The sequence below is a fragment of the Rhinolophus ferrumequinum genome, chromosome 11, assembly GCF_004115265.2.
Source record: "Rhinolophus ferrumequinum isolate MPI-CBG mRhiFer1 chromosome 11, mRhiFer1_v1.p, whole genome shotgun sequence".
Taxonomy (NCBI): domain Eukaryota; kingdom Metazoa; phylum Chordata; class Mammalia; order Chiroptera; family Rhinolophidae; genus Rhinolophus; species Rhinolophus ferrumequinum.
The window spans coordinates 42405861-42428441 of NC_046294.1; the positions used below are offsets into that span (position 1 = coordinate 42405861).

Sequence of the window (22581 nt, forward strand, 5' to 3'; positions counted from 1 at the left end):
TATAGATGTTAAAAATACTGAGTCTTTTAGAGTATTAGTTGGGGTTCCTAGTTTCAGACAACTGGATCTACTTTCTCTAATTTATGCAAAATTAGTGAAAGTGAAAAGTGAAGTGATAAGTGAAAAATTTATGACAACGTATTGGGTAGTTCATATAATTTCATGGATGGTGGGTAAGTACTATGTAATTTCTGGGCATTACTAGGAACTGCGTAGTTTGGAACTGCTGTAGTAGAAACATACTTTCCCCACCTTTTACCACTTGGCACTTATGATGTTGAATACCAGACAATATAATCTTCAAAATAGGTGCCTTAAAAAATCTAGTCTCTCATGTGGAGCCACATTCTCAAATTGATGATTTCTGCTTTAAGTCTCATATGGGTTGTTTCCTTAAGAAAGTCAAATTACATTGCAAATTCCATTCCCCTGTAAGGGAATAAGAAAAAGCTTTTTCGTTGTTGTTATTTGTTTGTTTCGCTTTCAAAGCTCTGTTGTCCAAGAAAGAAACTATAAAAGAGTTTGGAGGATATTGAGTGAGCCAATTTGCATTATTTGTTGTACTTTCTGCTACATACAGATGAATGAGTATCACCACTAGGGAAAGGGATTGGCTTGCTTTCTGAAACAGCGTCACAAAGGAGCATTTGTTTTGGTTACTTTAATTAAATTCCAAGATCTGAATTTTCTAGATGCAGAAATCTGATTTTCAGGATACAGGAGACAAATCACCTTTCATGATGCAGACTCACATCATCTAAGTTCATTAGACTGATGTATTAAAACCAGCATGCTAGTTTATTAATTTACAGTGATAAGTGAAAGGTTAAGTAAAATAAAATATGCATTATCTGGATTATCAGTACATTCTCTTCTTCTTGTCAGATATTTATGAGAAGCCATATCAAAATCAGAAGCATTTTGATTATGGAATCAAACTAAGGAATGTCTAATGTCAAATATTTAACACCTGTCAGACTAACATAGCCCATTTTTTATATTTGAAATTAGGGATTATGTTGTCAGTGAATAGAAAAGTCTATGACTATAGTCATCTCCATTTTAAACAGTGTTTTGGTGGGTGTTGCCAACAAATAGCTGATCATATTCCTATTATTCAGTCAGGGAAGATCAAGAGTCTTCTCTGGTCAAAAGCTTCTCTGTCTCTTTCAGGTGACCTTTCATTTCTATCTATGTTGATCTTTAGAATTTAAGTCAGTGCTGAGAATGCAGCATTTTCCTTTATTTCCATATTCTAAAGAGTACCTCTTCACAACTCCCTAGAATTATCTAGTGAAACTAACTGTGATTTTTTAGGTTCTCCCTACTCTCTCCTTCACTACCAACTCCTTTCCCCCCAAGTAAACTGGCAGAAAAGTAATACAGGAGCAATGTATGTGTGTATGTGGGGGGGGGGGGTGGTGGTTTCCAGTCAATATGGTGACACAGGAAGATCCTGAAACACTTCCTTTCATGGACACACCAAATCTAAAGCTACACATGGAGCAATTCCCATTTTCAGAAATTTTATTTCTGAAAAAAATCCAGAAATACTTGAGCAACTCTTATGTATCGGGCAAATGAGAAAATACCCACACTGAAATGTATAGGAAAGGCTGAGACAAACTCTCACCATAAACCCCACCCCTGGCACAGTGACAGGCGTTCAGAAAGGAACTTAGACAATTTCCAGCTTTTCCCTGAGGCATAAAGAGTTCAGACCCAATAATCTACCCCCAGCTGTTAAGACTTCCACCTGAGGAATGTCTCCCCTAAACACCTACCTCTCAAAGCCAATGAGAATTGTGTTTACGAGACCTACCAGACTATAGCAAACAAAGGATATGTAACAGTTTTGCAAAGATTTGCAGTGGCTGCCCCCCTAGGGCTCAGCATGGTCGGAACAGAGAGAAATGCCCATCTCCCATTCATTTTCTGAAGGAGTCCTGTTTGCATATTTTAAAACCTACCTGAAGTTCAAGTTTCTAATTAAGCTCATATCTAGGGGTTGACTCTGATTCTGCTTGGAGAAGAAAGAGGCTGGCAGGTGCTGTCTTCTTGTTCTCTCTCTGGCTTACTCCAGTTCACTGGTTTCTCTTTGGAAAAAGCTTGTGCACACGTCTGGTTACCTAGATTTTCCGCTGCCATCCAAGGGACACATCCTTTAAATACCCTGGTTCTGGTGGCCTGTGGGCCTGGAGCTCCCTGGTTCCACAGGACTGTTGCAAATAAAGTTCTTAACTGGGTATATCTATTGCCTCCCCACCCGCGCCAAGTGTTCAGCGCAGAAGGAGCAGACAGAACAGAAACACCCATTTCCAAGTATTTTACTGAAAGAGGCGTATTTGCATACATTAAAAGCTGCTGCCTGAGGGTCTGACTTCCAATCATCCTCAGTCTAGGTGCTGACTGAAATCCTTCCCTGACACTGACAAGTCTTGGAACACGTTCAACTACAGGGCGCACTAAGGATAAAGTAGGATGCTTGGACAATCACAAAGTTTTGAGAGCCAACCATGAGCTAGGAGAAGGTTGAGTGATACAGTTTATCTACTATAAGAGGCCACTCCTTGACGAGTAGGAGAAGTGGTTGTTTTATATAATGTATAGGAACCAACATAGAGAGTCCAAGTAAAGGAAGAAACAAAGGAATATTTCCTAAATGAAAGAATAAGATAAAACCTCAAAAAAAGACCTTAATGAAATGGAAATAAGTTATTTACCTGATTAAAAATACAAAATAATGATCGTAAAGATGCTCACTGCGCTCAGAAGAAGAATGGATGACAAATTGAGAATTTCAGCAAAGAAATAGAAAATACAAGAAAGTACCAAATAGAAGTCACACAGCTGAAGTATAAAAAAATTAAACTGAAAAACACAATAGAGGGTACAACAGACTCAATGAAGTAGAAGAAAGGATCAGTTAACTCAAGGACAGGGCAGGGGAAATCACCTAATCAAAATAGCAAAAAGAAAAAAGATATGAAAAAGAGTGAAGATAGCTTAAAGGTCTTATGGGACAACATCAAACAGACCAACATTTGCATTATAGGGCTTCCAGGAGGAAGTGGGGGAGGGAGAAGAGGAGGGGGAGGGGAAAAAGGAGGAGGAGGAGGGCGAAAATTTATTTGCAGAAATAATAGCTGAAAACTTCCCTACCTGGTGAAGAAAACAGACATCCAGATCCAGGAAACTCAATGAATTCCAAACAAGATGAACCTAAACAGACCAACACTAAGATATATTATAATTTTAAAAAGTTTATAAAAGGGAGAGAATTTAAAAGCAGTGAGAGACAAACAACTTGTTTGTAAAAGGGAACTCCCATTAGACATTGAGCAGATTTATCAGGAGAAATTTTGCTGACCAGAAAGGAGTGGGAAGATATAATCAAAGTGCTGAAAGACAAAAACTGACAACCAAGAATACTCCATCCAGAAAGTTTTCCTTCAGAATGAGAGTTTTCCAGATGAGCAGAAGCTAAAGGAATTCATCACCAGTATACTTGCCTTACAAGAAACGTTAAAGGGACTTCTTTAAACTAAAGCAAAATGGTGCTAATTAATGGCAGGAAAACATATGAAAGTATACATCTTAGTTGTAAAGGTAAATATATGTAAAATTCAGAAAAATCTAATGTTGTAATGGGGGTTAGTCACTTATAAAGCTAGTATGAAGATTTAAAAACAAAAATAGTAATAGAAGTATAATTATAATATGTTAATGGGTACACAAGATAAAAAGATATGAGCTGTGACATCAAAACAAAATGGGGGGATGTAGAGTTTTAGAATATGTTCAAAGTTAAGTTGTAATCAATTAAAATAGGCTATTATAAATATGAGTTGTTTTATGCCAACCTCATGATAACCACAAAGCAACAGATAATGAAAAAGGAATTTAAGCATACCACTCCATAAAATCATTAAATCACAAAGGCAAGAAAGGAAGAAAGGAACAAAAGAATTTAAAAAACAGCCAGGAAACAATGAACAAAATGACAGTAGTAAATACATACCCATCAATAATTACTTTAAATGTAAATGAAATAAATTCTCCAATCCAAACACATAGAATGGCTGAATGGATAAAAAAACAGGATCCAACTATATGCTACCTACCAGAGACTCATTTCAGCTTTGAAGACACACATACGAGGTGTGACAAGTAAGTTCACGAACTTGTTGCAACAATGTTGCTAACCCTTTTTGATATCAGAGGGATTATTCATTATGAATTTGTACCAATTGGACAAACAGTTAACCAAGTTTACTATTTCAAAGTGCTGAAAAGGCTGCGTGAAAATGTTAGACAACCTGAACTTTTCGCCAACAATTCATGGCTCTTGCATCACGACAATGCACAAACTCACATGGCACTATCTGTGAGGAAGTTTTTAGCCAGTAAACAAATAACTGTATTGGAACACCCTCCCTATTCACGTGATCTGGACCCCAATTACTTCTTTCTTTACCCAAAGATAAAGGAAATATTGAGAGGAAGACATTTTGATAACATTCAAGACATCAAGAGTAATACGATCACAGCTCTGATGGCCATTCCAGAAAAAGAGTTCCAAAATTGCTCTGAAGGGTGGACTAGGCGCTGGCATTCATGCATAGTTTTCCAAGGGGAGTACTTTGAAGGTGACCATAGTGATATTCAGCAATGAGGTATGTAGCAGTTTTTGTAGGATGAGTTTATGAACTTAATTGTCTGACCTCATAAACTGAAAGTGAAGGGATACGAAAAGATATCCTATCTCTTTGGAAATCAGAAGAAAGCTGTGGTAGCTTTACTTACATCAGACAAAATAGACTTTAAGCCAAGAACTATTATGAAAGACAAAGAAAGTCATTATTTAATGACAAAGTAGTCAATTCATCAAGAGGATATAACAATTGTAAATATTTATTCATCAATCATTGGAGCACCTAAATATATGAATCAAATATTAACAGATGTGAAGGGAAAAATTGACAGAAGTACAATAATAGCCGAGGACTTCAGTACCCCACATTCAACAATGGCTAGATAATAGAGACGGAAAGTCAATAAGGAAAATGGTTCTTGAACAACACTTTATATCAGATGGATCTAACAGACATATATAAAATCTTCCATCTAACAGGAGTAGAATACACATTCTCCTCAAGCACATTTGGAACATTCTCCAGGCTAGATCATATGTTAGGCCACAAAACAAGCTTTATAAATTTAAGAAGATTGAAATAATAGCAAGCATATTTTCCCATCACAGAAGTATGAAATTAGAAGTGAATTACAGGAAAAAAACTGGAAAATTCATGAGCATTTGGAGGTTAAACAGCATGCTCCTGAATAATCAGTGGGTCAAAAAAATAAACCAAAATAGGAACAAAAAAATACCTTGCAACAAATGAAAATGAGAATACATCTGCCAAAATTTATGTGATGAAGCAAAAGCAGATAAAGGGGAAAAGTTGTAGTGATAAACACTTATGAACACCTAGTGATAATAAAAAAGAAAGATTTTAGATAAGAAGTTTATACCTTAAAGAACTAGTAAAAGTAGAACAAAGCCCAAAGTAGGTAGAAGGAAGGAAATAACACAGATCAGAAAAAATTAATGAAATGGAGAGTAAAAAGCCCATAGAAAAGATCAATGAAACTTTCAAGCTGTTTTTTGAAGACGTAAACAAAATGACAAACCTTTAGCTATGCTTACCAAGAAGAAAGAGCAAGCACTCAAATAAAATTGGAAATGAAAGAGAAGACATTAGAACTGATACCACACAAACACAGAGGATTGTAAGAGACTATTATGAATAATTACATGCCAACAAATAGGACGACCTAGAAGAAATGAATAAATTCCTAGAAACATATAGCCTAACAAAACTGAATCATGAGAAAATACAAAATATGAACAGATCAATTTGTAGTAAAAATATTGAATCAAAAATATTTATTCGATATTGAATAAAAATCAAAATCCACCAAAGAAAACTCCAGGACCATATGACTTTCTACCGTACATTTAAAGAAGAACTAATACCAGTCCTTTTCAACTCTTCCATAAAATAGAAGAGAGAACACTTCCCAACTCATTTTATAAGGCCTGATATCGGAACCAGGCAAGGATGCCACAAGAAAAGAAAATACAGACCAATATCTCTGATGAACATTAATAAATGGAAACCTATTCCATGCTAATAGATGAGAATTAATACTGTTAAAATGTTCATTCTACCCATAGCAATGTACAGATTCAGTGCAATCCCTATCAAAATTCCAAAGGCATAGAAATAGAACAAAAAATCATAAAGTTCATATGGAACCACAAAAGACCCCAAATAGACAAAGAAATCTTGAGAAAGAACGATAAGTTGCAATCTTCACACTTCCTGATTTTAATGTATGTTATAAAACTATAGTAATCAAAACAGTATGATATTGGCATAAAAGTGACACATAAATCAGTGGAACAGAATATAGAGCCCTGAAATAAACCCATGCTTAGTCAGTTAATTTGTAACAAAGGTACCAAGAATATAGAAGGATGAAAGGATAGTATATTCAATAAGTAGTGTTAGGAAAACTGGACAGCCACTTGCAAAATAATTAAACTGGGGATCTCCATTCTAAGCCATACACAACAATAAATCAAAGTGAATTAAAGACATGAAACCAAATAACTCTCAAAAGAAAATTTAGGGGGTAAGCTCCTTGATGAAGTTCTTAGGGTTGATTTTTTACATTTGACACCAAAAGCAATGACAATAAAATAAAAAATAAGTGGGATTAAATGAAACATAAAAGCTTTTGAACAGCAAAGGAAACTATCAACAAAATCAAAAGGCAAACTATAGAATTGGAGAAAATATTTGCAAGTCATATATCTGATAAGATGTTGATATCTAAAATACATAAAGAACTCATATAATTTAATAGCAAAAAACCAATCCAAGTGAAAAATGGGCCTTGAATAGACATTTTTCCAAAGAAAACATACAAATTACAAACAGGAATATGAAAAGATGCTCAACATCATTAATCATTAGGGAACTGCAAATCAAAACCACAATGAGATATCACCTAATACCTGATAGAATTGCTATCATCAAAAGACAAGAGGTGGGTATTGGCAAGGCTGTGGAGAAAAGTGAGCCCTTGTACACTCTTGGTGAAAACTGTAAATTGGTGCAACCACTATGGAAGACAGTACGGAGGTTCCTCAATAGATTTTCAAGTAGACTGCTGTAAGATTCAGCAATCTCACTTCTGAGTATATAACCAAAGGAAATGAGAACAGGACATCAAAGAGATACCTGTACTCCCATGTTCATTGCAGTATTATTCACAATAGCCATGAGGTGAAAACAATGTAAGTGTCATCAACAGTTAAATGGATAACGATGTGAGACAGACTGACGGACACACACACACACACACACACACACACACACACACACACTCAGCTATGAGAAAGAAGGAAACCCTGCTGTTTATCACAACATGGATGAACCCTAAAGGGCATTATGTTAATGAAATAAGCCAGACAGAGAAAAACAAATAGTGTATGGCATCATTTATATGTAGAATCTTAAGGGGGGAAAAATGTCAAACTCTTAGAAATAGAGAGTAGAATGGTGGTCGTAAGGGTGTGTGGGGTTGGGGAAATAGGGAGAGATTGGTAAAGGGTACAAAGTTTCAGCTATAAGATGAGTAAGGTCTGAGGATCTTTTGTAAAACATGATGACTATAGTTGGTAATACTATACTGTATAATTGAAATTTACTAAGAGAATATATCATGAATGTTCTCATAAAAAAAAGATAAAAATGTGAAGTGATGGATGTGTTAATTAACTAGATGAGGGGGGAATCCTTCTACAATGTATCTGTATATCAAATCACCACTTTAAATATCTTATAATTTTGTCAATTATACTTTAATAAAGAAAAAAATATGTAGCAGGTGTAAAGAGGTTCTAGGAGTTCTTGAATATTTTTCAAACTTTTTATTTGGAAATAATTTTAAACTTACAGAAAAGTTGCAAGAATGTTACAGATGTCTATATATCCTTAACCCATATTCACCTATTTTTAATAGTTTGCTCCATTTCTTTATTATAAATAATATTCTTTATTATTTTTAATAGGTGTCTCCCTCCATCCTTCACTACCTCTTTCTCCTTACACATAAATGTAAATTTTTTTCTGAACCATTTGAGATAAATTTGCTTGTGTCATCTCTCTTTGCTGAGAAGTCTTCAGTATGTTTCATAGGAATAAGTATGATCTTTTACATAAACATACTATGGCTATCAATCTTAGGAAATTTAACATCAATATTATACTTTAGTCTACCACCTGTGTTTCAGTTTTGTCATTTGACTTAATCACGTCCTTTATAGCCCTTTTTTAGTCCCCCAAGTCACCATGCAGTTTAAAACCACATATTGCATTTAGTATCATATCTCTTTTCTCTCTTTTCATCTGGAATAGTTGCTCAGCCTTCCTTTGTCTTATGACATTGATATTTTTGAATAAGGCAAGTCTTCATGCCCTTTTTTAGTAGAATGCTTATTATTTTGTGTTTTTCCGATGTCACTCATCTTTACATTCAAGTTATACATCAACAGTTGGAGTACTACCAACATTTGGGATACTAAGTGTGTTTCTTCTAAGGGTGCTCTTCTAAGGATCACATCTGGAAGTACACAATATTTACCTGCCTTCCATTGATAATGTTAATTTTGTGTAGCTGATCAAGTGATTGTCACATATCTCCATTGTATAGTTGCTAATTTTTTGCTTGCAACTAATAAGCAAGACAGTTTAAGAAAACACTCTTACACTATGCAAATATTCTATATTCATTGATCATACCCCTTCTTAGGTATATCATTTAGTGATGATTCTTTCTTGTGCCAAATTTTATTTTGATGGTTGCGAAATGATGATTTTCCAACTTCATATGCCCTTTACCATTACCAGTCAGCAGTTGACACTTCATTACGAACAAAGAGCCTTCCCATCTTGTCTACCTGAGATAAGACTCATGTGTTCCAGTTCCTTTTTTCTTTAGTAGTATATAATTAATGGTTTTCCTTGTTTTAATGCCCAAATTATCCTAGATTTGACCAGTGGGCACCCCTTCAGATTTGTTCCTCTATTCTTTTGACATGGCCCCATAATTTTTTTTTAAACTTTTTTTTACTTTCTTTCATAACAACTGGTCCAGGCTCATCTTATTCTTTCTCTTCCTCAGCCTTGAAATCAGTCATTTCTCCAAGGAACCCTGGCACATTTGAGTACAGAATAATATTAGAAACCAAGATCTGGGTTCTTGTGTATTTGGAATCATGTATAAAAAATTACTGTTTTTAGCTCAGATATTTTCCCATTTGCCATTTTAAGTTGACCAAAAAATATAATTTATTTAGTGTTTACAATCAATGTATAGAAGGTTAGAGTTTACTTCTTGTGAGTGTTGCCCAAATTCTGAAAATATAAAAAAGTTATAAAATTTTGGGCTCCTACATATTTGTGCTTAGGTAGTAGGTACTAGCCAGAATTGTATGGTGGCTGTTCTGTGCTCAGAACAGAAAGTTAACGATTTTTGACATGGGTCCAAAAAATGGTATTAACAAGGATGGAGAATTTGGGAAAAAAAACAAAAAACAAAAAAAAACGCAGATGATATTCCTTTTTGGGTTATCACTAATGTTGTTCCCTTTTTCAGCGTGAACAGTTAATATGTTGGTTTTAAATAATGTGTTTTTCTTTTATTTTTGGATCACATCATCAATTCAAAGATAGATCTTGTAATTCTTGTCTGGTGTATATTACTTCATACCAAATATATTATGACACATTATTTGGAAGTCTAAAGAGGAGGAACTTAGGGACATAACACCATTGAAAGTATAATTGTACAACTTTAAAAATGTTGCGTTGACTGTTAAAGATACAGTACACTGACTCTTCAAGATACAGTACACTGTCATAAATCATAAGTAAAACTGTGGCATAAACCTTTTGATAATATATTCCCCAAATTATTCAACTAGGCAACATGATTGTAAATTTTAAAAAATAATCAGTAACTTATGATAGATGTGAGATTCTTTTTTGTGCTTTATTTTAAAAAAGTGACAGACATAAATTTTTTATTTAGTTCTATCATTTTAAAGTCTTTTGATGTTTTTAAAAGTGTTTATGAACCAATGATGAACCAATTTGCAGTAAAGACATTCAGTATGTCAGCAAACAAAATGTCAAGGAAGGGGTCAACGAATGGGGGTACTTTGGGGAAATAAGATGAGGAACAAAAGGAGATACATTGCACATTGCAGGTATATGATATGCTTCTTTATCTCAATTTGCTTAAAATATAGCTTGGGAGGCAAAACCAAAACCATATGCTAGAACCAGGTCAGTGAAAGAGTTAATAATTGAAGACTGGATAGCTAGAATAAGTCTTACTAAGTTTAAAGGAGTTAGTGGACATTTAAAATGCAACAGCTAAGACTGACTAAGGGAAAGAAAAAAGGACAATCCAGGTAAAAAGCTTATGGGTAGGAAACAAGATTTTAGTGCTTATGATACATTGAAGGCTTGTCGTGTTCAGGCACTATGCTATTTTACACTTTACTTTATTCCATTTTATTTAATTCACATGTAGTTTATTTTCGTCTCACAAGAATAGCACTTAGTATGTTTTAACATTGCCATTATTTTTTATTCTTTTGTGTAATACAGATGTTTTGAAATTAAATTTATTGGGGTGACATTGGTTAATAACATTATATAAGTTTCTATAGAATTCTGTAATACATCATAGTATACTGCATTGTGTGCTCACTACCCATAGTCTAGTCTCCATTCGTCACCATATATTTGACCCCCTTTACCCTTCTTATCCTTCCCCACCTTCCTTCCCCTCCGGTAACCTTCATACTGTTGTCTCTGTTTATAAGTTTGCTTGTTTTGTTTGTTTGCTCATTTGTTGCTTTTTGTTTTATATCCCACATGTGAGTGAGATCATATGGTTCTTGTCCTTTTCTGCCTGACTTATTTCGCTTAGTATGATACTCTCAAGATCCATCCATGTTGTCACAAATGGCAGTATTTCATCCTTTCTTATGGCTCAATAGTATTCCATTGTGTATGTACCATATTTTCTTCATCCAGTCTTCAGTCGAAGGAAATGTAGGTTGTTTCCATGTCTTGGCTACCGTGAATAATGCTTCAATGAGCATAAGGGTACATACATCTTTACCACTAAGTTTTTCTCAATTTTTCAGGTAGATACCCAGAAGAGGGATAGCTGGATCATATGGCAGTTCTATTAACATTCCCATTTTATAGATGAGGCTGAAAGACTTACCCAGGCTCATTCGGGTACTAAGTGAAACAACTTGAATCTATCTGCCTCCAAAGACCAAATACCAATATCAAATACTAAAACGAGGCTGTAAAAATTATATTAGTGTGTTATTGGTTTGAGAATAAGTGTCAAGAGTAAGACCATAATTAGTCTTATTTATTATCAATATCTGACAATGGAAACATTACAAATCAGTGGAATCTGCATTTTAATAAGTGTTGTTTAGGGGCCGGCCTCGTGGCTCAGGTGGTTGGAGCACCGTGCTCCTGACGCCAGGTCGCTGATTCGATTCCCACGTGAGCCAGTGAGCTGCACCCTCTACAGATAAGATTGTGAACAACGGCTCTCCCTGGAGCTGGGCTGCTGTGAGCAGCCGGAGGTTGGCCCGGGCTGTCGTGGGCCACTGTGTGCTGCTGTGGGCTGCCACGTGCTGCCATGAGCAGCCAGTAGCCAGCGTGAGTGGCCGATAGCCATCAAAAGCTGCCGTGAGCTGCTGTGAGTGGCTGACTGACGACCAGTGACTGCCTCAGCCTGGCGGAGCCCAAGACTCATAATACCAGCATGGGCCAGGGAGCTGTGTCCTGCACAGACTGAGAAACAACAGCTTGAACTGGAGTGGGTGGGAGGAGACAGAAGAAGGGGGAAAAAAGGAAAGAAAATAAATAAATAAGTATTGTTTAAATAGTTGAGCTTTGTAATAAAATAAATAAATTTAAAGGCTCATAATTAATTCCAAGTGGTCGAGTAATTTGACAGGAAAATGAAGTAATGAAAATAGATTTCTAAACTGATGGGAAAACTTGCAGCAGTGGGGTAAATCACATACAAAATATTTGATAGATTTTTCTGAAGAGCAACCCAGTCATTTTTTTCTTTGTTTCCTTTTACCCCCCACTCACCAGCCTTTCCCCCTGGTTCTCAAACTACACTGTGGTCACTGTAGAAAATTTAGAATGTATTGAGAGAAAAGTAAGAGAACAGAAAAAAAGTAATGGTTTGACCTATTTTCTTTGAATAATAAAGGTTTGGTTTTTCCTTTTTACTAAAACTTCTTGTAGATAATTAATGTCTACATAGAAATCTATCACATGGATATAATACACTTAATTTCCTGATGGGCATTTATTTCCCCTTTTGTCAATATTATAAATAATCCTATGATGAATGTCTTTTTGGAAACATGTTGATTCCCTGAAGGCGGGTTTTGTTAATGATAACCTACCTAACTGAGTTAGAAAGAATGAACAGAGAAGTGTGGAAATAAGCTTGCTTCTAATATAATAAACATTATTTTTGATAATATTCTAGAGACTAATCCTCATACCTTATTCAACAAAGAGAGTCTAGTGAAAACTAGCATAAGTAACATAATTCAAACAGGAAAAACTGGGGGATTTATATATTCTGAGTTTATTCTGTAGTTTGATAATTTGCAACATACGCAAATATCCACATGATTCTTCATATAGTAAGGATGATGAAACTTATGTTTTTCACAAAGGATTTTGTATCTGTCCTCTCCCCCTTTTTCAAATGAAAATTGGCTAATGGACAGAATGCTGAATCTTAACAGTCCCCTTGACATCCTCACAGAAGCATTTTGTAGGGAAAAACTTTCACTGAATTAGCTATAATTAGTTATATGTTTAAAATTATATGAGACATTAAAACAACAGGAGAAAGTTTTGGGAACAATTCCCAAAGTCCTTCAACATTAAATGCCTTTTTAAAAATTTTGACAACAATTTTACATCAGGAAGGGCTGTAGTAAGGACTGTGTATTGTTATTATTATTTCAATTAAACACAAGAAGGATTATTACATCGAAATATGCTTAAAGGAAAAAGTCTGAATATCTTTCTAGAGTTACAATTTGACTTCTCTTATGTCATCTCTTCTAAACAGTTTCTTTGAACTAATACCTATTTCTTATAAAGGTTATATATAAGAATACAGGAGAAAGAGAAATAGCCCAAGAATTAGAAAACTTGAGTTATTAATCCCCATTCTACCTTTAATAAGCTTTATGATTTTGGCAAGTCATTTGGCATGAGAGTATTAGTAAAATGAAGTAGATACCTTCTAGTATTATATTTTTTTATTATTCTATCATGATAACTGTGTGATTTTAAAGATATATTTTAATTATGGTCACTGTAGATATACTTTAAAATTTCCACCCAAATTATGATCACAGAACATTATTTCTAGTCATCTGAACAAGGCATACTTTTTAGATGAATATGCGTTGCTAGAATTTATTGCTTGATAGTTGCTTATAACCAAATGTTTTATTTCTTTATGGAATGTTTCAGTATGCCATGTTACATGATCATTAAACAAGGTTTCCACATGTATTCTTTAAGAAAATTAAGCTGAAATCTTTATCTTTGTGCCTACCATATAAACTTCTCTATCAGGGATTCCAGGGAAGGATATTTTAACCTATGAATTGGTAAACTTAAGTTCTATGACTTTCTAACTTATCAAATAATATTGATGTAATTGTTTCAGCTAAAAAGTGTTTTAGTGTTTTATCATTTCTAATTTTTCTGTCATTTTTTTCACCAATTTCAGCAAACAGTGGAAAAGAACTTTCAAAAGAGTCCATTGATTATGGTGGTTCACAAAATAATGTTCTTGAATTTATGAGAACCTAATTTGAAATGGTTAAACTTGTTAGAAAGAAAACACACATGAAGTTTATGGGCTGTTTCTTTACCTCACACAAAAGTTTGACTCATTACCTCTTTTTCTCCAGAGAGAAAGATTAGGTTAGTAATATTTCTCATAATTTTGACGTGTTAAGTCAGTCCTAGATATTCTTAATAATTTTATAAGATACACCAAAGAAGTCTTGAGTACTTTCTAACAATTGAAACTTGAATCAATTATGTCTCGGAGATACTGTATTTTGCCATGTATAATGTACACTTTTTGGCCCCAATTTGTGAGGAAAAAATAAGGATACGCGTCATACATAGTTAGTACTAATTGTGTATCTATATAAATGTTTTTAATTCTTTTATTTATGCTTATGAGTTAAAAGCGTAACTCTAGAAATCAATAATGATATCCGTATGTAAAATGATACCCTGGAATACAATAATCGGTTTTGTTGAACTTATGACGAACTTGCAACGATGAAGAATTCTTGGCCTTCTATGATGCATAAATATTGTAAATTTGTTACTGGTACATAAAATTTATTGTACCTTGTATCTGTTCTTGTGTTTTGTAATTATTTGTTACTTAAAATTTCTTGTACCATGTTAAAAAAGAAATGCTAAAATTCCTTTAAAATACAAAAACAAGTACCTAAATGTAAACAAATAAAAATTTGAATTAAAAAATTAAAAGGAAAGATTTTTTTCCCCTGAAAGTTTGGGCCAAAAGCATGGATGTGCATTATTCACGGGAGCGCATTACACAGGGCAAAATATGGTAAATGATGAGCGGGAACATACCTCAGTGCCAGTGACCATATTCCTCAGTTTATAGTGATTAATTCATTAATTCAGATTTATTCACATGATATTAATTGGAGGGTAAAGATGTTTTAAAGAAGGCATACAGTAAGAATTATTGAAATAAAATATGCCCAAAATTAAAGTTTCAACAAATTTACCATTATGTTTCTTATATCAAAATGTATTGCAAATTAATCAATTTTATCAACTAATAATGTCAACAAAGGCAGAGAATTGTAGATAAATATGCCTAGCATAAAAATTCAGTGTTTTTAGCTCATAGTTTTAAAAGATACATTTTTAAAAGGACTAAAATTAGGAGAGTGAAATGACAGGGTAGGTGTATATTACAGTTCCAGCTGATTAGAGTACACAGCATGCTGCTTCTTTCTAACTTTACAACATTGTTGTATTTCTCCTTTTCTCTTTCCCTTTATCTCTGACTGTTCTATTTATCCTTTAAGTCCTAGCTCACTGCTGTGGGCCTCATCCCTCCTCAGAGTTTTTCGAGCACTTTAAATATGAACTTCAAAATGTTACACTTATTTTCTACTGGTTGCTGTTATTTCATCTGTGTTGGTTTTAGCACTTAAACTAGATTATAAATTTCCTGATGCAAGGGACTGTAGCTGTCCTGTGACACCCACTATGTGGCCAACTATGTAGTAAGTGTTTAATAAATAAACACATACTGATACATTAGTGTTTACTTTTTATAACTTTAAACCTTTTGCTATAAAGATAGTACAAATGTAAACATTTTAGAAAATTATTTTTCTCTGCTTATGTGTATAGTATTTTTATGTGGTCTATGTCAGCTGTAATCCCATCACCCAAAGACACTGCTAATCTTTTGGGATATAACCTTCCAGGCCTTTACTTCTTCATTTTAAAAATGTAAACATATTTAATAAAAAATACACATACATAGAAACACACACATACACACTATATAGTATTTTTTAAACTTGTGTTGTTTATATTGATACAATCCCTTGTCAATATATTTTTGATTACCTTTAAATTGTTTTTATAGGCATTCTTTCTTTTTTATAAATTGAGATATAATTGACTTTATTTCTAGAAAGAATTTCAGGTTATTGCTGTCCTGTTTTTTTTATAATGGATAAAACACTGGATGGAAGAGGAACGGAACTCACATTTATTGAGCCTTTTATAAGCAAGGCATATTGTCTCCTGATTCGCTCCATTCCTTTCTCCCATCCTTCTTCCCAATCTATTTCTTCTTAGTTTTCCTAATCTCAATAAATGGCATTATTATCCATCCAGGTATTCAAACAAAAAACTTAGAGTTATCCCCTATCCTCCCTTTTTTTCGTCTTTCACATTAAGTATAGCCATCAGCAATTCTACTTCCAAAATAAATCCTCAGTCATCTACTTTTCTTTGTCTCCCCTCTTACCACTTCACCATAGATCTTGTATGAACTATCAGACTTCTAACCATTCTTTCTGTTTCTCCTTTTGCCTCTTTACAAGCTAGATATTCTCCATTCAGCATCATTGTGATCTTTTCAAAACAGAGTTAAGATCACTCTCATTACTTCAAGCCCTTCAACAGATTCCGATGGCATTTAGTACAAAAATCTGAAATCCTTGCCTTGGCCTCAAGGCTCTTCAAAATTTAGCTGCTACTTACCTATCCGATTTCATCTGCTGTGATTTTCCCTCTAGCTACTTGGGTTTCATATTTTCTGGCTGCTTTTTTGTTTCTTAAAATATATTAAACTCCTTCCTATCTTAGGCCCTTTGCATTTGCCTGTCCCTCTGTCTAGAATGTTCTGCCCTTAGACTTTTCAAGAGACTAGTTGCTTATTGTCTTGTAGATGTCAGCTCCAGCATCACCTTCACAGAGAGGTCTTCTCCGACCTCTTTGGCTCTATGTATTAGTCCACTCCCCAGTCACTCTATCTCATCATCTTCTTTTTTATCTTCACAGGACTTACCACAAACAAATTATTTTGCTCATTTGTTTATTTATCTTTTCATTTGGTCTCCCCTAACCAGAATGCATGCTTCATAAGAGCAGCAGCTCTGTAACCACTGTAGCCTTAGTGCTTGGCACTTAGGCACCCAGTACATAATATGTTAAGTGCATAAAAAAGTTTATATATTATTATCTTTTATAGTTTATATGCCAACCATGTAACCTCTCTGAATCTCTGTTTGCTTGTCCATAAAATGAGAGAGTTGAATTACATGCTTTTCTAAGATCCCTGTTAGCTTTTAACAGAGCAGTCTCTGGACTTAGTCCTTAGTTCTGTAATTTACTACAAGTGTGACATTGGGCAAATGATTTACTCTCTTGCTATGTTATTTTCTTTATAGATAGGGCATGATAATAGTACCTACTTCAGAGGGTTGTTGGAAATGTTTAATGAGATAATACACTTATATCTACAAGAATATAGATCTATAGGAAGAATATAGATCTTTGTCTCCTTGTCTTGTGCTAAAATCCTCACTACATAGAACAATGCCGACACATTGTAGGTGCTCAATAAAGGTTTTGTTTGCTTTAATTCTATTATGGAAATTCTCAAACATACAGAAAATTAAAGTGAGTAATATAATGAACTCCCTTGTATTTTACCCACTTTGAAAATTATCAGCATTTTGTCAATCTTTTAAAATTTAAGACCCTGATTTTTTTTTTTTTTTTTTTTAGGGGAAGGCCTTTTTTTAAGTATAGTTGGTTTACAATCTTACGTTAGTTATAATAGTTTCAGGTGTACAATATAGTGATTTGACATTTTTATATCTTACAATGTGATCACCCCACTACTTCTAGTAATCGTCTGTCACTGTGCAAACTTATCACAATATTATTGACTATATTCCCTTTCCCCTTTTTACCCATCTCCCCACTCCATCCTGTCTGGTCACCATCCCTTTGGTCTCTCTTTCTGAGTCTGTTTGTGTTTTGTTTGTTTTTAGATTCCACATATAAGTGAAATCATACAGTATTTTCTTTCTCTACCTGACTTATTTCACCCTCTACAGCCATCCATGTTGTCACAAATGGCAAGATTTCATTCTTTTTTATTGCTGTGTAATATTCCATTGCATGTAGAGTATATACCACATCTTCTTTATCCACTCATATATCAGTGGGCACCTAGGTTGCTTCCATATCTTGGTTATTGTAAATAATGCTGTAATGAACATAGAGGTGCATATATCTTTTCGAATTAATGTGTTTGTTTTGTTTTGTTTTGTTTTGTTTTGATAAATACCAGAAGTAGAATTGCTGGATTATAAGGTATATCTATTTTTAGTTTTTTGAGGAATTTCCATACTGTTTTCCATTTAGGCCACACCAGATTGCAGTGTAGGGGAAGGCATTTTAAAGCAAACCCCAAACATATTTCACCTGTAAATATTTTTGTATGCATCTCTAACTGATAAGGGCTTTTTTTTTTACATTACCAAGTGCCATTATAATACTTAGCAAATTAATTATAATTTTGAGTAATTCCTTAATATCATTTAGTAATCAACTTATATGTTTTCAAATTTTAAAGAATTGTCTCAGAAATGTCTTGTTTTATTCAAATCAGAATTTAAACAACATCTACACATTTTATTTGGTTGCTATTTCTTAAATTTCTTCTGTAACAGCCCCTCTTTTGGGGGTGGTGGAGAAACTGGGTCATTTGTCCAATGGAATGCCCTACATTCTGGATTTGACTGGTTAAATCCCCATATTATTATTTAAATTGTACCTCTATTCCCCATAGTTTCCGTAAAGTGATAATTAGATCTAGAGGCTTGATTAGATTTACATTTAACTTTTTAAAGCAAGATTACTTCAAAGATTGTACAGTATTTCCTGTGGTATCACATCAAGAGGAACTTAATATCTGGTTGTTTTACTTTTGGTAATGTTAAAATTGATTTGTGGGTTTGGGGTATGTTAGCCTTGTACTTAATGGTTTCAGTATCTATTGGTGATCATTGCCTAAATACATTATTTCAATAGAAATTGAAAAAAATATAATTTTCTAGTTCTGTTGTTCCTTCTGCACTTATTAATTAAAATTTATAAAATGGAACTTTCATCAATTACAGTTTGATAGAAAAGACAGTAAATTTATTTCCCCTGTCTAAAATTTTTCAGAATAGTTGGTACCCTCGCAATCTTCAGTAGTGATCAATTAAAAAATTATCATTATGAACGTGTGGATTTTTGTGTATTTGATGAATTTCACTCAACTACAATTTTTATTCATTTTGATTCTTTACATTTTGATACAATAAGATGAACAGGCTCATTTTGTGTATTTTTCTGAGCCAGATAAAAAAAGAATGTCATTTCTCCAAGGAGTCCTGGTTTCCTTTACTGGTAAATAGTATTTAATATTTTAATTGAATAAATGAATTATTAACACTGATATGATGCCTAGTACAGTGTCTGGCATATAGAATATATGTTAGCTGTTATTATTTTCTTTTATATTGTCATATTAGTCTAGAGCAGTGATTCTCTTTTTTAATTTTTATTTTTTGTTAGTTTCAGGTATACAAAACAATGTAATAGTTAGACATTTATCATTTATATCCCTCACACAGTGATAACCGCCCTCCCCCCATCTACTACCCCTCTGACATCGCGCACGGCCATTACATTTCCACTGTTAGAGCCATGATTCTTAAAGTGTGGTCCTTGGACCAACAGTATCAGTATCACCAGGGAACTTGTCAGAAATGTAAATTCTCAGACCCCCCTCAGACCTACTAAATCAGATACTGTAGGGGTGAGACCCAGAACTTTATTTTAACAAGCCCTGCATCATGATTTTGATGCACATGAAAGTTTGAGAACCACTGGTCAAGAGTAGAAGTTCCTAATTCGTCTGCTGAGAAGGGGCCACAGGCATGCTGAATGTTTTCTTACGGCAGCCATGTAGCACCATAGATCCCAGCAGCCTTATCCATTTTCTAATCTTTTCAAATCTTACGTTATTTTATGAAATATGAGAATTAATAAAACTGAGATTAACTAGAACAATCTATTTATGTGATAAGCATTATACTTACCCAACATTCTAAAGATATAGAACATATGAACCTATACATGCTTGTTTCACACATTTTATATCCTAAAATAGCTTATGGCAGCATTTCCCCACATGTGTTCCAGAGACCATTAGGTCCTCTAGATGTTCTGTAATAAACATAGTTCATTGGTCCAATGAGTTTGAGGAGTATTTTCATATTTTATCTCCTTTGCTTGGCATTGTACAAATAAAATCTGCATATCAAAGTCTGAGAAATTCTGCAGTAATGAAGCCTTTTCAACTTGGCTTAACTTACTGTTTTCGAAATTTTTGATTAGTAGACCCTTTGGCTAAGTAATATCTTTTTGCTTCCAGTAAAAAATACTTTGGAAAATGCTGCCTTATGAGTATGTTTAAAAAAAAATTATGGACTTTGTGCCACTTAAAAATAGGAAGATTTCTGGGTGAATATATATTATAGTAGCCCTACAAATGAATCTGTCTTACCTTCGAAATACTGTAGAGCCTAGGAGATATTGAAAGGGAAAATATCAAGGTTTTTGGTTTGTTTGTTAGAGGAAATTCGATTCTGAACTGAAGACCAGTGGCCTGATTTGTCTGAAAGCTTGTTATCCTAACGTGTGTATTTCTCGTAAAATTATTTTCCAGACCAATACAAGGATAAACTAGGTTTTATCATGTGGACATGTCAACATGATTACCAGATTTTTTGGCAAGTAATGAAGACACTTTTCAGAGGGAACTTTACAGAATTTTGTAACTACTTAGATTCCTTTATTTTCAATTTTGGAAAGTTTTAAAATCCTTAAATAGCTGAGGCAATTCTATGTAATGGTACACTGTAATAAATAACTTACATTTCAAAAAGGAAATGTAGAACTAAAAGTTTTATATTTGCATAATTCATTTTATCCTTCTTTTTAAACTGAGTGTATAAAGAAATTTTGTAGTAAGAGTTTTAGTGTGAAACATTATTGTTGAAAATGAACTTAACACAGAGACGATACTGAATACAATAGGTCTTTTCAGGGTAGAAGGGACAGGAATTAAGTATCAGCAGTGCAACAGAGATGAGATTGACGTTTCAACCTGAGTGATAGGATAAACTTCCTGAAGATTGTGCCTATCTACTGTGTGGAGTTACCCATAAAATCAATAATCTAGTAATTATTAGCATTGTTGTCTCAGGACGTGTTTAAAGGGCAATAGCATTTTTTAGGGCAGATTGTTATGATGAGGATGAATTTATTATTGAGGATAGAGACTGTGAGCTACATAGTATGTAAACTACATAGAAGTTGGGAATCCCACTAGCAGATGTAATCCATAGTAATAATAGGTAGGGAAAAAAATCTATAAATGGGCAAGCTGTGGCGTGTGCTTATGATATGTGTGAGAGATAAGGGACCTTGCAAGTCACTGTGAGACAATTCAGTAGACAGTATTAAAGGTGAATTTGTATCTTTAAGCAGACCTACTAAAATGAAGGAATAATTTTAGGTTAGAAGAATGCTTGCAAGTATTGTCCAGTGAGATAAATGATGTCAGTGTTTTATACTATAAAAAATTAAATTTCAAAGCATTATTACAACATCTATTACAGTCATAGCTTATGTTTTAATTTCCTGCTTATTTTTAAGTTTCTGACATATTTTCAATATGTGACTGTCATTGTAAAACACAAACCAAGTAAAGCCAGTATAATTACATAATTATTACATAAAACATATTCGAGCAGCTATAGAGAAGAGGCGGTATTCCCTAACATGATAAATTATTTATAGAAAAATTTGATCAAAATACCACGTTACTGTCTCCTAGAACAAACCTTTATTTTAACCAACATTTTTTGAGTTAAAAAAAATTTTTTTCATAGTAGTACATTTTGCGCTGCAAAAAGGAATAGGAATTTTCTCTTAAGACATTGTATTTTTGTAGGAGGGCTGTTGGAATTAAAAATAAAAACACCTTATGATTTATAGCACATTTACAAAGTAAAAGTCAACGTCTGTAATAAAAAGTGATGTAAATAAAAGTGGAATTGTTTTTACTTAATACTGATTTACATTATATTGGACCTTTTTTCTTTCTTGTTAATAACTATTCCATTTGGTGAAAGTTTAATTAAAGAATAGCTTTAAGAAACGACCAGTGCATTCTATTTTGTGTTTTGGTTAAAGTAGGTTACTCCTTATGTTTTTGAAATGGTTATCTACTACTCAAGCTGACTTCTAATGGCACTCTAGGGCATTTATCACAATCTCATAAAAATGTGGATAGCTTTATCTCTTTCAGGAATTTCAGTCATTCTTTTGTCGTTTCAAATTTATTAGTAATCCATGAAGAATATGATTCATTAAGTGTGGAAATCTTTGGTAAATTTATCTTCGTCACATTTTTATTATTTCTAAGGATTCCAGAAACAAAGCAACCTAATTTTAGCTTTTGCTTTGTAACAAATGAAAATCTTTCAAGAGTATATGGACCTTATCACACATATAAAAAGGAAATGGATAGTTCCCTTTGGATATGTGCATTTCATAGACATCTAATAACTTGGTTGTATTTCACTGTACTAGAAACTATACGGCCTCCAAAGGAGATAGAAAATACAGTTCTTGGTTTCCACGAGTAGGGGCAAAGAGACTTCCCTTTGGTAAAATAACCAGAAAACTATTTCAAGAAAATTCA

The 22581-nt window shown here is 33.7% G+C and overlaps 1 protein-coding gene across 7 annotated transcripts in view; it reads left to right on the forward strand.

Annotated features, from left to right (window-relative positions):
* The window catches only part of SBF2 (SET binding factor 2), a 401342-nt gene that overhangs the window by 168906 nt on the left and 209855 nt on the right, over positions 1 to 22581 (forward strand). The gene's annotated exons all lie outside the window — the stretch shown is intronic.